Source organism: Pleurodeles waltl, chromosome 7 (genome assembly GCF_031143425.1).
Source record: "Pleurodeles waltl isolate 20211129_DDA chromosome 7, aPleWal1.hap1.20221129, whole genome shotgun sequence".
NCBI lineage: Eukaryota > Metazoa > Chordata > Amphibia > Caudata > Salamandridae > Pleurodeles > Pleurodeles waltl.
In genome coordinates this window covers 1,551,881,367-1,551,897,010 of record NC_090446.1, presented here as the reverse complement: position 1 = coordinate 1,551,897,010, position 15,644 = coordinate 1,551,881,367, and the positions used below count along the sequence as shown (strand labels likewise).

The 15,644-nt window shown below is 44.6% G+C and overlaps 1 protein-coding gene across 1 annotated transcript in view; it reads right to left on the bottom strand.

Annotated features, from left to right (window-relative positions):
• The window catches only part of LOC138247470 (trypsin-like), a 78,931-nt gene extending 71,505 nt beyond the window's left edge, over window positions 1-7,426 (bottom strand). The window contains exon 1 of the mRNA XM_069202091.1: window positions 7,257-7,426. The gene's annotated coding sequence lies outside the window, so the exon portion shown is untranslated. The remainder of the gene's footprint in view (window positions 1-7,256) is intronic.
• Window positions 7,427-15,644: the final 8,218 nt, after the last annotated feature.

Sequence of the window (15,644 nt, the reverse complement as noted above, 5' to 3'; positions counted from 1 at the left end):
ACCACTCCTCTTTCATGGTAGCCCCCGGCCCCTGGGACATCAGCAACAGCTTTTTTAAAATGTGTATTCTTTTTTAAATAACTTATTTCACAAACGTTTTAATTTCAATTTAATAATAATAGCAATAATAATAATAATAATACATTATTTTTTAAATGTTTTACATTTTTTCTTGATTTTAGATTTTTTAAAAAAGAAATACAATTTTTTAATGTTATTTTTTTATGATTTCCTTCCATTTTCCCCGTTAGCCTCAAGCCTTCCCTAGGCGTACAGCTGCTCTACATTACATTATTCAGGGTTTATTATTATTCCATTTGTCACCAGCACCTCCCTGAGTGCCACTTTCCAACTTGATGCAGACGGATAAAGCTGACAGTTACATTCTGTATGTCGTAGTTGTTGCTCTTTCTTAACCTTCATGAGTGTACATGATGATGAAAGTTGATGTTGTTGTGGTTTTACGAATGCATACACTTTATTATTTCATAATTATTTATCAGTTTAGTTAAGTAACCATTAAATGATAATGTTTCTACTACTAATTCAGCTGCAACAATGCCACGTTTCACTGATCCTTCTTGCATGTTTGCTTTTAGGTGCATGAAGAGAAAGAGACATCACGGACAGTACTGCCAGACAGAACGCCTATGCACGACGTGACGCATGACCACACTCACGACCACAAGGACATATCTTCAGCTGCTGATGCTAAATGCTACTGCCAACTGACACCTTCAAGATGGCCCCAAAGAAAGCTGCTACCAAGAAAGCGGCCAGTGATAAGAAGGAGCTTCCCCCACTGGACTGTCGTCCCAGACCTTTTTTTGTGCCTGCAGTACGGACTCAACCACCTAACGGCACTTTTGTACAATGGGAAGCTGGCTAAAACATTAGGGTTGGACCGCCTCCCTTTTTCTTGTGAGGAAGGAGTGGATTTTATAGAATTTGTGGTGGCCATCTGCTCAAAATGGAAGGTTCCTAGCCGGACCTATTCCGCCAGAGTTGCTGTTCCAGCACTACAGCACGATGTGATGGAACTGGTTGGGCAAGCTTTGCAGCAGAGTGTGTCCACCCTGTCCACCTGATGACAGACATCCAGTTGCCGAGGCACTGATTACATTTGATCACTGCACACTGAATCTATTTTGTGGGGGTTAGAGAAATGATATCTGCAGGTGGTGATACTGCTGAAATTTGCAATGGTGCTCGGAAGCATGCAACTGTAGCTATGTTCGTCATGGAGAAATCCCATACAGCTGCAAACATCTTGGATGATTTTAAAAACAAGGCCTTTGAATGGCTGCACCGCAGAGCACTTACACTGGATTTGTTGCCATGAAGGATGTCAGTAACATAGTTAAGGCCGTGTCAGATGGTGGCTATTTCAGCATCCTGTGTTTGGCACACTGCATAAACATCATTGTACAGGACTGAATGCCAGGTGAAGTCCCCATACAGGAGGTGCCCACACCTTGGAATGCTACTTATTACATGTTACAGCATCTGTCTGAGCAGTACAGACAGATCAATGAATATGTCATGCAGCGGGGGTGCAACTGTGAAAAGCATGATCATTGAGCTGGACCAATGGGGCCTTGTCAGGTGCCTGGCAGAGATGCTGCTTTCTTTTGAAAATTTCACACGGGTAGTCAGCAAGGAGGACTGTCCAATGGGCCAAGCTATCCCATTGGTGCATATGCTGCAGAAACAGCCATAGGAGGTGTCTGAAACATATGCAGGTGTTGATAAAAAAAAGAGATACGTAGGAGTAGGCAGAGAGCATAATCCTTTGCTTCTCTGTTAATACAAAACTGAAAAGAGAAATTGTGTCATTCGACCATTATATCTGTGCCACAATTCTTGGCCCACGGAACAAAACAATTACTGGCCACCTTCATTCCTTCTTCAGATGGGGATTTTTCAACCTACAAGTTGTGGATTGCTGGGCAAGCCAGCGACCTAGAAAAAGAACATCTGGGAGTTAGAGGTCCACTCACGAGCAGAAGCTCTGGATTGCAGCCTACAATTTCCATTGAGCATGTGTGCAGAGGTTAAGTCTACTGCAGAGGGGAATGCAAAAGAGGTCGAGCAAGGTGGTGCACCAATGACTATTAAGAGGATGGTTCGAGCCTACCTGGCTGACCCAAAGGAGGTCTCTCTGGGTCAAAACCCATTGGTGTATTGGTATGGGAAGAGGTGCCAATGGCCAGTGCTCAGCAGGCTGGCAATAAAGTATCTGACTTGCCCTGTAGCCAGTGTGTCTGCTGAGTGTGTGTTCAATACAACTGGTGCGGTTGTCACAGTGAGAAGTACCACTCTTTTGCCCCAAAACATGGAGAGTTTGACCATGAACAAAATGAATCAGCACTGTATATCCCTGAATTACAGCATACCTGAAATACAACAGGAGATGGATGAGGGTGATTGGTCAGTCTCAGGCCACGGTAGTGTGTTAGCTGACCAACTTCTAGGAGAACCACCTGAGTTTGACGTCACACTCTACTTCCCTGACTACTGAGTAGACCTGGGCCACCATAGAAATTTCTTCTTTCTTCTATTGAGAAACTGCTTAGAGAAAAAAAGGATATAGCTAGCTGGGGGAACACTATTATTTTATATTGTTTGTTTCTGTATCAATGACCATTGAACCGCAAACATTTTAGGCACATGTATGGCCGGATTGGAGTTGGACCAGTGTGCACTGAAGTCCCCCCCCTTAAAAGCATCCTCAAGGAGATTTGAGAGACGATGCCTGCCTCCATCCTGTGCCTAGCCTTCCTTTTACCCTCTAGTAGGACTGACCCAGATATTTGATTTGCAACTTACTAGCCAATCTGTGTTTTGTTTCGTGAATCAAAGAGGATCAGTAATGTACTACCATGCTTGATTGGAACAGGTAAGTAATGCTTTATGCAAGTGATATGAGGGATTCTTGTTTCAATGTTGAGATAGTTCATGTGACTCTCCTAGTGGTGGCACCACCCAGGTTTAGAAAAATATAAGATATTTATCTGAGTAAATTAAGGTAAAACTGATCAAGATTTGATAATCACAAGTTAAAATATCACTGTTGCAATGATCAGAAGAGTCTCAAGTCTTGCGTGAACAAAGTACCTGGTATGCGTCAACATTACATGCACAAAGACCGCAGCGAAGGAGATGCATAGAAAAAAAGGTAGGTGTGCGTTGGATTTCTGGGCCTGCACAGGCAATGCGTTGATTCTTTTCCATGAAGCAAAGGCTTTGCATCTAATTCCGGCGTGCAGGCTTGAATCCTCTTTGCATTGCCAGGGTCTTTGGACACCCAGAGATGATGCATGGAAATCCTAGGCATGGAGGACGAAGTCACAGGTGCTGCGTTGATCCGGTGGGCTATGCGTCCGAGTTTCTGTCGCACAGCAGGTGCAGCGTCGATTCTTCCCACAGGAAGTCAGGCTGCGTTGTTCCGGTTCAGTGATGCGTCGATCCAGAGGGCTGTGCGTCGAAGTCCGGTCACAGCCCTGGTTCACAGTGTCTGTCCCAGGAAGTGTCGGAGTTGGTGGGGTCAGGGACCCAGTTTATATACCTAAAAGTGCCTTCGAAGTGGGGGAGACTACAAAGAGTGGTATTGAAGTGCACAAGGTCCCCTTTCAGTACAGGTCTGTCTGCCAGGGACCAAGTAGGGGGTTTGGCAGTCCATTGGGTAGGCCTTTGAAAAACCAGCCTTTGAAATGTAAGTGTCGAAACCCCCCATCCTTCCGGCCCAGGAAGACCCATTCAGTATGCAGATGTGTGCAAGTGTAACTGAGCATCTTGTGTTCGTGGTTGTCTGGGTGAAATGCACAAGGAAGCTGTCAAGCAGCCTACCCCAGATATGGATTGGAGACAGACTATAAGGCACAGAAGGATTTTAAATGCAGAAAAATGCTCACTTTCTAAAAGTGCCATTTCTAAGGTAGTAATATAAAATAAAATTTCACAACTAAGCAGGATTTTATATTACCATTCTGGCCATACTAAATATGACCTGTTTACCCCTTTCTGATCAGAATCTACCACTCAAACAGTTTATGAGGGTAGCCCTAATGTTGGCCTATGAAAGGAGCAGGCCTCACAGCAGGGGGAAACAAATGTAGGCGTTTTCACTACCGGGACATATAAAACACACAGATGTATGTCATGCCTTTTACCTACACAGCACCCTGCCCTATGGGTTACCCAGGGGCTGTCTTAGGGGTGACATATGTAGAAAAAGGGGGGTTTAAGGCTTGGCAAGTACTTTTAAATGCCAAGTCGAAGTGGCAGTGAAACTGCACACACAAGCCTTGCAATGGCAGACCTGAGACATGGTTAAGGGCTACCTATGTGGGTGGCACAATCTGTGCTGCGGGCCCACTAGTAGCGGTTAATTTGCAGGCCCTGGGCACATGTAGTGCACTTTACTAGGGACTTACAAGTAAATTAAATAGGCCAATTGGGTATGAGGCAATGATACTATGTTTTAAGGGAGAGAGCATATGCACTTTTGCACTGGTCAGCAGTTGTAAAGTGCGCAGAGTCCTAAAACCAACAAAAACAGTGTCAAAAAGTGTATGGAGGCAAGCAAAAAGTTGGGGGTGACAACCCTAAGGCTGTCAGGTCTAACAGGGTGTTTATTGTTTAACACAAATTATTACGCTTGAGTGTGTTTGTGTCATGATTGATTTACAATGTTGGCCTAATAAAGGGTGATAATATTTTTTATGAAGGTGATTTATTTTCTTCCCCTTTGACACTTAGCAAGATTTGTTTGCCAACCAGTCCATTTATCTAACAAACACAAATCTAGTCTAATAAAAAATAAACTACTCAATGTTTCTCTTGTTGTTCAACACAGCTATGTGCTACAGGTCACTCTATCTCATTTGGGCTGGGAGAATGTGACTCTCGGGAGCAATTGGTATGTATTTGGACATAGGCCTCCCGCAAAACTCTTCCTGCCCTCAGTCCGCCTGTGCGGCTTGAACCCGGCCAGCTCCGCGGTGATCAGGGGCTTAACATCGACGCTGCTCCCAATGGAGCCAGTGCCAGTGTGGCGGTGCAGCAGATGCAGTAGCACCCGTTGCGCTTTCCACTGCACGTAATTCGGGCAGTGGAATGCTCAATGGGGCTGTGAATGGAGCCCCTGCACTGCTCTTTCCAAGTGCAAGAGCAATGCAGGGGCCCCAGTGGCCCCCGAGTCCCCCATTCCACCAGCCTTTCCATGGTGGTGTGAACCGCCATGGAAAGGCTAGTGGATGGGGACTCCTAATCCCCAGGGCGGCTCTGCAAACAGCGCTGCCATGGAGGATGTGAAACCACGTGGACTGCCAGGCTGCCGGCTTACGGCAGCCTGGAAGTGTTGGTCATATTGTGGCATTTCCACCTCCAGCCTGTTGGCGGTGGGACCACCAACATGAGTCTGGCGGTCATGCCAGACTCATAATGACCACCATAATCTTTAATCAGAGTCTGGAGGACTCAGAGTGTGAATTGACAACTTAAGCAACTGCCAGAAGAAGAAAGCTAGTAACTTCTTGGAAATCAACATGGATGATGATGAGTCTAAGAGACCTACTCCAATCTGTGGACTGGTGGTGGGAGGCATTTGGTGTATGCAATGCTGCTGTGTATATGTGCGCTGGCTCAAATTTGAAACTATGTGGTTGGTTGAGGGGGCCTGTTGTTGTAGGTAGCTGGAGGAGACAGATATGTGATGGATGATGTCAAATTATACACATGTTCTAGGCTAAATGTAATGATAATCATGACATACTTGCAGCCACTTGTCTGTGATTGTTGGTTGTAACTGCTCTCACTTACTTGATCACATATCAGTCATAAAATAAGTGATTGCAAAGGACTTTCCTCTTGCTCTGCCTCCTCTGAGTCTTCCTGGTACACTCCTCCTCACGAAGCTTACCTTCCATTTCAATCCTTCTTGATTCTACAATATCATGATAATCATTTCTGTTTTACAATCCGCAGGCCTTCTCTTCTCCTGCCCCATAACACTCATGCTTACCTTATCAATTTTCTTCAAGCAGGCACCCAAGAAAATTGACAGGGTAATCCAAGAAGATTGCAGATGCACCACCCAATTTGGCAATACAGACTAAAATAATTTTTCTTTCAATAATCTTTTTTTAGAACTGTGTGTGTTAGCTTCTGCAGGCATGTCGCGCCCCGCTCCGCCACCCAGCGTCATCCTCACCGTCTCTCCCTTTAATTCCATTTCCCTGCAGCTGCGTCCCCTGCGGCCCTTCCCGCCTCCCCCCTCCTCCTCACCTCTGTTTCTTCTTTTTTCCCGCCGCTGCCATCCCCTGCGGCCCCACCCCCCCAGCATTTCCCATTCGCCCAGCCCTCCCTCCTCCCAGCTGCCACTCCCACCCTCCCCCATTTATTGCAGCCGCAGCGCAGTCGCGTCTCTGGTGCGCCGAAGGGGTGCCAAAGGCAAGCCGGTCTGTGCCCGTCCGCGCCAAGAACGCACCCAGCGCCAGTCCCCCTGGCCCTCTGTCAGGAGGTCCAAGTTCTCGGGATCTGCACGATGCTGAATATGGGTCCCGCTTCCAGGCAACACCAAAGTCAGATGCTGTAATAGCGCTGCACTTCCGAGTGGCCCAGCCGGGGGAAGGGTTAATCGGGAAGGAACAGCAAGGAGGGAGATCTGAAAAGGAACGGGTTAATATGGAATATGCAAAAATGTCATTAACTATAAAGATTCACTATCTATCAATGCTCTCGCTAATTCCTATGAATGTCTTTCAACAAAGAACAATTCTACTTAAGAATGTATCTTTTTTAAAATTAAAGTCTGCACCACTCTTAATACAGAAATCCAGAAAAACAGTAAGTTGAATTATTCCACCAAATACCTTGCTTCATAGTCATTAAATAAAGACACCATAGATTCCTCAATAACTCTCATACAGGAGAAACACAAATATTTGTCTTTTTCTTTCAGCAGACAAGGTTTGTCCAAACACAATGTCACCTTTTTTATATTATTTAGTACAGACAATGTTATAATACGATGGAATTGAAATGAACGCTTTTAAATCCTTTAAACAATTTAAACACTCTTTCTAAGCGAAACATTTATTAGAATGTAACTTTCTTTCAAAAGAAAATGCCACTGTGAAATCAAAATCCGAAAGACACACTGTTACTAAGCTACATTCTCGTAGCGTTTCATTAAAGCAAATAAACCTTGAGTTCACGGAAAGGGCAGGTATGACAAAAAGGAAATTCCTCACCGCCGCGAGCTGGCCGCTCGCTAAATAACAAGACAGGTTTCCGAGAAATATAGTCAGCTGCTTGCACCGGACCCAAAAAGGAAATTCCTCACCGCCGCGAGCCGGCCGCTCGTGAAATGAAAGACAGGTTTAAGGAAACCTGTCAGCTGCTTACATGGGACCCGCTCTTCATAGACGCTCAAAATAGGAAGCGTCGGTTGAATGGGTGTGGCAGGTATTTATAGCCTGACCACACCCAGACATAATTAGAATCAAAGGAGGCTGGGATTTGAAGTTCCTCCTGGCTTCCTGATTCTTCCATGACGGCGGCGATGCTCGATGTGCCAAAGATGCAAGATGTTCATTTCACTGTTCTGGAACAATGATACCACCAGTGGCCTAATCTGTTAAGAGAATGACTTTTACCACACAAAATGTGTTGTTTCATGGCAATGGTGGCTGCAACATGAGAACAGTTGCGCCCACGCGTTACCACGGTCCTGACAGTACACCCCCTCCCCAGACGTGGGCGCGGACTTGGTTTATTGGGGTAACGGAGATGAAATTGACGTATCAATCGTGGGGCATGAATTTGTGAAGCAGGTTCCCAAGAGTCCTCTTCAGAACCATAACCCTTCCAAGATATTAAGTACCACAAAGAGTTACCACGAAATCGAGAATCTCGTATGGCTTGTACTCCATATTCCCATTGATCTTGAACAAGGATTGGTGGTGGGCGTGTTTTATTCTTGGTAATGGCAGGTTTAAGTAAAGAGGTGTGAAAAACAGGATGAATTCGCAAAGACGGGGGTAATTTCAGTTTGTATGTTACAGGGTTGAGGAGTCGGAGAATTTTGTATGGCCCAATGAATTTTGGATGAAATGCACTCTTGTCTTTAAAATTCAAATTTTTTGTAGATAACCAGACCATGTCTTTTACCTTGTATTCGGGACCAGGTTGGTGTTTCTTATCATATTGTTGTTTGTATTTTATTTTGGCTTGTTGAAGATTTTGTTGGAGTTGTAAGTGAATCTTTATTAAATGTGATAACATTCCTTGTACTGCCGGCATCACTTCTGTAGAACTTGGAAAATCAACTGGTAGAAAACGAGGATGTTGACCATAAAGACCATAGAATGGAGTGTTTTTTGTTGAAGAATGACAAGAATTATTATAGGCTAATTCTGCAAGCCAAAGAAGCGAAGGCCAAGAAGAAGGATCTTCTTCTGTGTAACAGCGCAGATATTGTTTTAAAGTTTGATGTAATCTTTCAGTCTGGCCGTCAGTTTGTGGATGATAACTTGTAGATAGATTAGAATCAATATGTAAAGCCTGACACCATTTCTGCCAGAAATGTGCCGAAAACTGCGAGTCTCTATCAGATAGTATAACCTTTGGGAGACCATGAAGCCGCACAATATTCTGTAGAATAAGATTGACCAGAACGCTTGATGTGGGAAGTCCTTTGCAAGCGATAAAATGTGCATATTTAGTCAGACTGTCTATGACTACTAATACCGTGTTTACATGGTTGACTTCAGGGAGACCTGTGATGAAGTCCATTGAAATATGTTCCCATGTGGAATTAGGGGTTGGTAAAGGTATTAATAATCCCTTTGGTTTAACATGAGAACTTTTACAACGAGCACAAATTTCACATGATTCTATCATTTGTTTAATATCTTTAATTAAAGTGGGCCACCAAAAATATCTTTTCAGAAGTTCGAGAGTTTTTTGGGGTCCTGGATGGCCTGCTACTGGATGTGTATGCAACCAATGAAAAGCTGTGCGTTGTAACTCTTTTGTGGGTGAAAAGATTTTTGAATTATGAAAGGGTAAACCTTGTCGTATTGAATAATCAGTGCCTTTTTTCAAACAGGTTGACCATTCCGTACTGTTGAAGTGAGCACGAATGGAATCCAGAAATTCGTCAGCAGCTATTAAACATATATCTTTAGAGGGATTAATGATTGGCATAGGTTGAGGTTTTTCTTGTACTAAAGCAGAGTCTTGTCTGGTTAAAGCATCAGCCTTTCTGTTATCACTACCTGGTCTGAAAGTAACAACAAAGTCGAATTCAGCGAAAAATAACATCCATCGCAATTGTCTAGGAGTCAATACTCGAGCTGAACTCATGAATTGTAGATTCCTATGATCGGTATAGACTGTGATTCGATGGATTGTTCCAGATAAATAATGTCTCCATTCCTTGAATGCTGCACGTATCGCCAACAGTTCTTTTTCTGCAATAGTATAATTTTGTTCTGCTGTGTTAAGCTTTTTGGACATGTAAGCAACGGGATGTAATTGTCCAGTAGTAGGGTGTCTTTGTGAAAGAATGGCCCCAATTGCTACATCAGAGGCATCTGCTTCCACTATAAACGGGTCTGAACTCCGTGGATGAGCTAGAATAGGGGCCGTGGTAAAAGCTTGTTTTAACATCTGGAAGGCTTCTTCCGTATGTGATGACCAATGAAAAGGGGTATTTTTGCGAAGTAATTTTGTAATGGGGGCTACTTTTTGGGAAAAATGATCAATAAAACGCCCAAAAAAATTGGCGAACCCCAGAAAACACAGAACATCTCGGACAGATTTAGGTGTGGGCCAATCCATGACAGCTTGAATCTTCCGGTCGGTCATTTGCATTCCCTTAGGTGTTAAAGTGACGCCCAAAAATTCTACTTCTTCCGTATGAAACTCACATTTACTAAGTTTACACTAGAGATGATGTTTTCGCAGAGTTTGTAGTACCTTCCTCACGTGTTCTTCATGGTATTCTTTTGCACTGGAGTAGAGTAAAATGTCATCTATGTAAACAATGACAAATAGATCCAAATATTCTCTTAAGACGTCATTGAGAAAATATTGAAATGCAGCAGGAGCATTACAAAGACCGAAGGGCATAACTTGATATTCAAATAAGCCATGGCGAGTTTTGAATGCTGTTTTCCATTCGTCTCCTTCTCGTATGCGGACCAAATGATAAGCCCCTCGGAGGTCGAGTTTAGTATAGATGACAGCATCCTTGACGTGATCCAATAGTACAGGAATTAAGGGCAAAGGATATTTATTTTTTATGGTAATCTTGTTCAAAGCCCTATAATCAATACAAGGTCTCAAATCCCCATTAGCTTTGGGAACGAAGAACAGAGGAGAGGCTGCTGGAGAACGTGAGGGTCTAATTAAATTGTTTGTTAAACATTGATCAAGATATTCCCGTAAATGTTGATTTTCTTTTTCAGAAAGAGTGTAAATTCTACAATTAGGGATCACAGATCCTGGCACCAAATCAATTTGGCAATCATACGGTCGATGGGGTGGTAACGTACCAGCTGCTTGTTCACTAAAAACATCTGTAAATGTGGCATATCAAGATGGTAAGGTTATTATTTTTTCTGCTGCAGTAGCAATCTGTTGAATAAAAGGTTTAGTAGAAAACAAGTTTTTGAACAATGAGATGATGAGAATGTTAAAGTGTTCTTTTTCCAATCTATAAGAGGGTTATGTAACCTTAACCAAGGCATACCCAAAATAAAGCCATATTGAGGGCTCTGATAACATCGAACTGTATTTGTTCAAAATGGTGCTTACCATTGGAATTGCAACACATCATTTGAATTGGGGAGGTGTGAGTAGTGATTGGGCCTCCAGCAAGTTCACTGCCATCCACAGCCTGTACACTTTCAGGTATTATCTTCTTTTGACATGTAAGTAGTAAACGATTTGCAGTTTGAGAGTCCACAAAATTTCCAGTGGCTCCTGAATCTATTAGTGCAAAAGTTTCTTGCCATTTATCCATAATCAAAAGCTGTATTGAGATACAGAAATGTCTATTCTGTTGATTTGAACAAGAATGTACAGAAGGGATTGTAAGAATACCCAAGGGATTCCCTTCTCTATCTCTTGGGTTCATTAGTTTTCCTTAATATTTTCTATAGAGGCAACTTGATTCTTAATATTAACAAAAGAGTCAGCTTTGTTTTTAGGTTTCGCTAAGCAATCCCTTACGAAATGTCCTTTTTTTCCACAATATAAACACAAACCCCTACGACGTCTTTGTTCTTTTTCTTCTTTCGTTAATGGTTGACGAAGTGTTCCAATTTCCATTGGTTCACTAGCAATGTCTGAGGAGACAGAGGAAGTAAAGGGACGATATTTGTCTTGACGCCAAGTACTGCGATCTGGTCTTTTCTTATCTCCTTTTCTTTCAGAAAGTCTATGATCGAGTCTTAAAGTTAGATTTATTAAATCTGTACATGTTTTAGTTTGAGGATCGATTTGAGCTAACACATCTTTTAATTCCTCCTTAAGACCTTGATAAAAAAGTGCAGCTCTCTTTTCTTCGGGCCAAGCTGTTTCAACCACCAACCGATTAAATTGGGAGAGATAAGAAATAAGGTCTTTGTTTCCTTGTCGTAGCTCCAATAGTTCCTTATCAGCCGACATAGTAACTGCTCGTCGATCAAACACTTTTTCAAATTCGTCCACAAATCGATGCCAATTGTAAAGCAAAGGACTATCTTGTCGTACTAGGGGAACTGCCCAATTAGCTGCATCTCCTGACAAGTAAGAAATCAAAAAGGCAATTCTAGACTGTGGGTCAGGGAAGGCAGCTGGACGACAAGTGAAATGTAACTCCACTTGAGTAAGGAATATTTGAACCTTGTTAACATCTCCAGATAATCTTTCAGGGGCAGCCAACGGTATCTGCGTAGGGACATTCACGGATACATTGGTGGGAGATGGAGGTAAACGTGGTAAAGGTGTTCCTCCAGGACTATCCACCTTAGCTTGTAATTGAGTGACTTTATTAACTAAGGCTGCAGTGTCATTCCTAGAATCCTGTAACTCTTTTTGTAATTGTGTTAATGCCTGCATTACTGTATCTAGGGTAGTCATCTCGCCAGCTATCGTGCAGATCAAGAGAAGAGAAAACTTGTGGGCTTCCTATTCTGTCAGGAGGTCCAAGTTCTCGGGATCTGCACGATGCTGAATATGGGTCCCGCTTCCAGGCAACACCAAAGTCAGATGCTGTAATAGCGCTGCACTTTCGAGTGGCCCAGCCGGGGGAAGGGTTAATCGGGAAGGAACAGCAAGGAGGGAGATCTGAAAAGGAACGGGTTACTATGGAATATGCAAAAATGACATTAACTATAAAGATTCACTATCTATCAATGCTCTCGCTAATTCCTATGAATGTCTTTCAACAAAGAACAATTCTACTTAAGAATGTATCTTTTTTTAAATTAAAGTCTGCACCACTCTTAATACAGAAATCCAGAAAAACAGAAAGTTGAATTATTCCACCAAATACCTTGCTTCATAGTCATTAAATAAAGACACCATAGATTCCTCAATAACTCTCATACAGGAGAAACACAAATATTTGTCTTTTTCTTTCAGCAGACAAGGTTTGTCCAAACACAATGTCACCTTTTTTATATTATTTAGTACAGACAATGTTATAATACGATGGAATTGAAATGAACGCTTTTAAATCCTTTAAACAATTTAAACACTCTTTATAAGCGAAACATTTATTAGAATGTAACTTTCTTTCAAAAGAAAATGCCACCGTGCAATCAAAATCCGAAAGACACACTGTTACTAAGCTACATTCTCGTAGCGTTTCATTAAATCAAATAAACCTTGAGTTCACGGAAAGGGCAGGTATGCCAAAAAGGAAATTCCTCACCGCCGCGAGCCGGCCGCTCGCTAAATAAATAGACAGGTTTCCGAGAAATATAGACAGCTGCTTGCACCAGACCCAAAAAGGAAATTCCTCACCGCCGCGAGCCGGCCGCTCGTGAAATGAAAGACAGGTTTAAGGAAATCATGTCAGCTGCTTACATGGGACCCGCTCTTCATAGACGCTCAAAATAGGAAGAGTCGGTTGAATGGGTGTGGCAGGTATTTATAGCCTGACCACACCCAGACATAATTAGAATCAAAGGAGGCTGGGATTTGAAGTTCCTCCTGGCTTCCTGATTCTTCCATGACGGCGGCGATGCTCGATGTGCCAAAGATGCAAGATGTTCATTTCACTGTTCTGGAACAATGATACCACCAGTGGCCTAATCTGTTAAGAGAATGACTTTTACCACTCAAAATGTGTTGTTTCGTGGCAATGGTGGCTGCAACATGAGAACAGTTGCGCCCATGCGTTACCACGGTCCTGACACCCTCACAGACAAACCTACACCTCCCTCACCCGCCACTCTCTCAACCCAGGCCCCGCCTCACCTGCACCCCTTCCAGCCCCACACACACTCTTGGCCCCTTCACCTGCCACACCTGCCATTTCTCCTGCTCCACATCCCTCACACCCCATACCAACCATAGCGACCCCCCTTCAACAAACACAACACCCCCAACGCAATACTCTGCCCCCACCCCAACCAACCAACCCGCCACACACCAGCCCACAACCAGAACACACCCCGCAACAACACCTGCATGCACCACACCAATACCACCCACCACAACCACCTCAACTGCCTGCTCCTTAACACCCGCTCCCTTCACAAACATGCCATAGAACTCTGGGACCACATCACACTCACCTGACATCACCTTCCTCAAGGAAACCTGGACCAATCCCTCCTCAGAACCCGACATTGCCATCACCACCCCCAAGTGATACAAACTCCAGCGCAAAGACCGCCTCAACAGGCCAGGTGGTGGCTTCGCCATCCTACACAGGGACACCATAAAAGTCATCACCAACTCCCAAGACACTGTCGACAACACAGAACACATGCACTTCCTGATCCACATTAACAACAACTCCACCCTCAGAGGTACATTAATCTACAGACCACCAGGACCACGCCCCACCTTCTGTGACACCATCACCGACACCATCAGCTTGCACGCCCTCACCTCCACAGACTACATCCTCCTCAGTGATTTCAACTTTCACTTGGTAAACCTACTAGACCACAACTCTACCTCCCTCATAGACAGCCTCACCAACCTCGGACTCAAACAACTGGTCACCGTACCCACCCACTCAGCAGGACACACGCTCGACACAATTTTCACCTCAAGCCAATACATAGACTATACCCACACCACCGAACTCCTCTGGACTGACCACCACTGTGTCCACTTCTCCTTCACCAAACCCCCCACACACCACCATCAACACACCACACCCTACCGCATGTGGGACAAGATCCCCACAGAACGACTAAACTCCCAACTGGCTCACAAGCCCCCCCACGCCAACTACCCCAACACAGGAGCACACAACCTCTCCAAATGGATCACCACCTGCGCAGAGACACTAGCCCCTCTCAGAAAATACATCGCCACCCGTAACGTCAAGAATGCCCCATGGTTCAACCCCGAACTCCAAGCGAAAATGCCGCCAAGCGGAGAAAATATGGCGACTAGAACCCTCCACAACCAACTTCTCCACCCTCAAAACCACCATTCACACCCATCACCAACTCATACACACCTCCAAAAGAGAACACTACAAGACACGCCTTGACAACAACTTTCAAAACAGTAAAGAACTCTTCACCATCATTAATGAACTTGCCAAACCCAAAGCCAGCAACATAGACCCCTCACACACACAGCCCCTATGTGACACCCTCTCCAACCACTTCCACCACAAAATCCTGGACATCCACAACAGCTTCATACCATACACACCCACCGCACACACCCCTCACGCACCCAACCCAAACCTCACTCATGACCCCCCCACCACACTCACCACCTGGGCCCCCACCACACACAAAGAAACCGAAAAAAACATGAACTCCATCCACTCCGGATCCCCCTCTGACCGCTGCCCACATTGCATCTACAACAAAGCCAGCCCTACCATCGCCCCCATACTCTGCAACATAATCAATTCCTCTTTCAACTTCGCCACCTACCCAGACCCCTGGAAGCACGCGGAAATCACCGATCTCCTAAAAAAAAACAAAGCCAACCCGGAGTTCCTCTCATACTATCGACCCATCTCCCTCCTCCCGTTCCCCACCAAGGTTGCAGAGAAACTAGTCAACGCCCGCCTATCCCACTTCCTCGATGCAAACAACACTCTTGACCCCTCACAATCCAGGTTCCGCAAGAACCACAGCACGGAAACCGCCCTCATCGCATGCACTGACGACATCAGGACCAAAGTCGACAAAGGCGAGACCATCGCACTCATCCTCCTAGACCTCTCCGCAGCCTTCGACACCGTCTGCCACCACACACTCCGCACACGCCTCCACAACATAGGAATCCGCCACAAAGCCTTAGACTGGCTCACCTCCTTCCTCACTGACCGGACCCAGAGAGTCCGCCTTCCACCTTTCCACTCCACCACTACCAAGATCATCTGCGGAGTCCCCCAAGGGTCCTCTCTCAGCCCCACACTCTTCAACATCTACATGATCCCA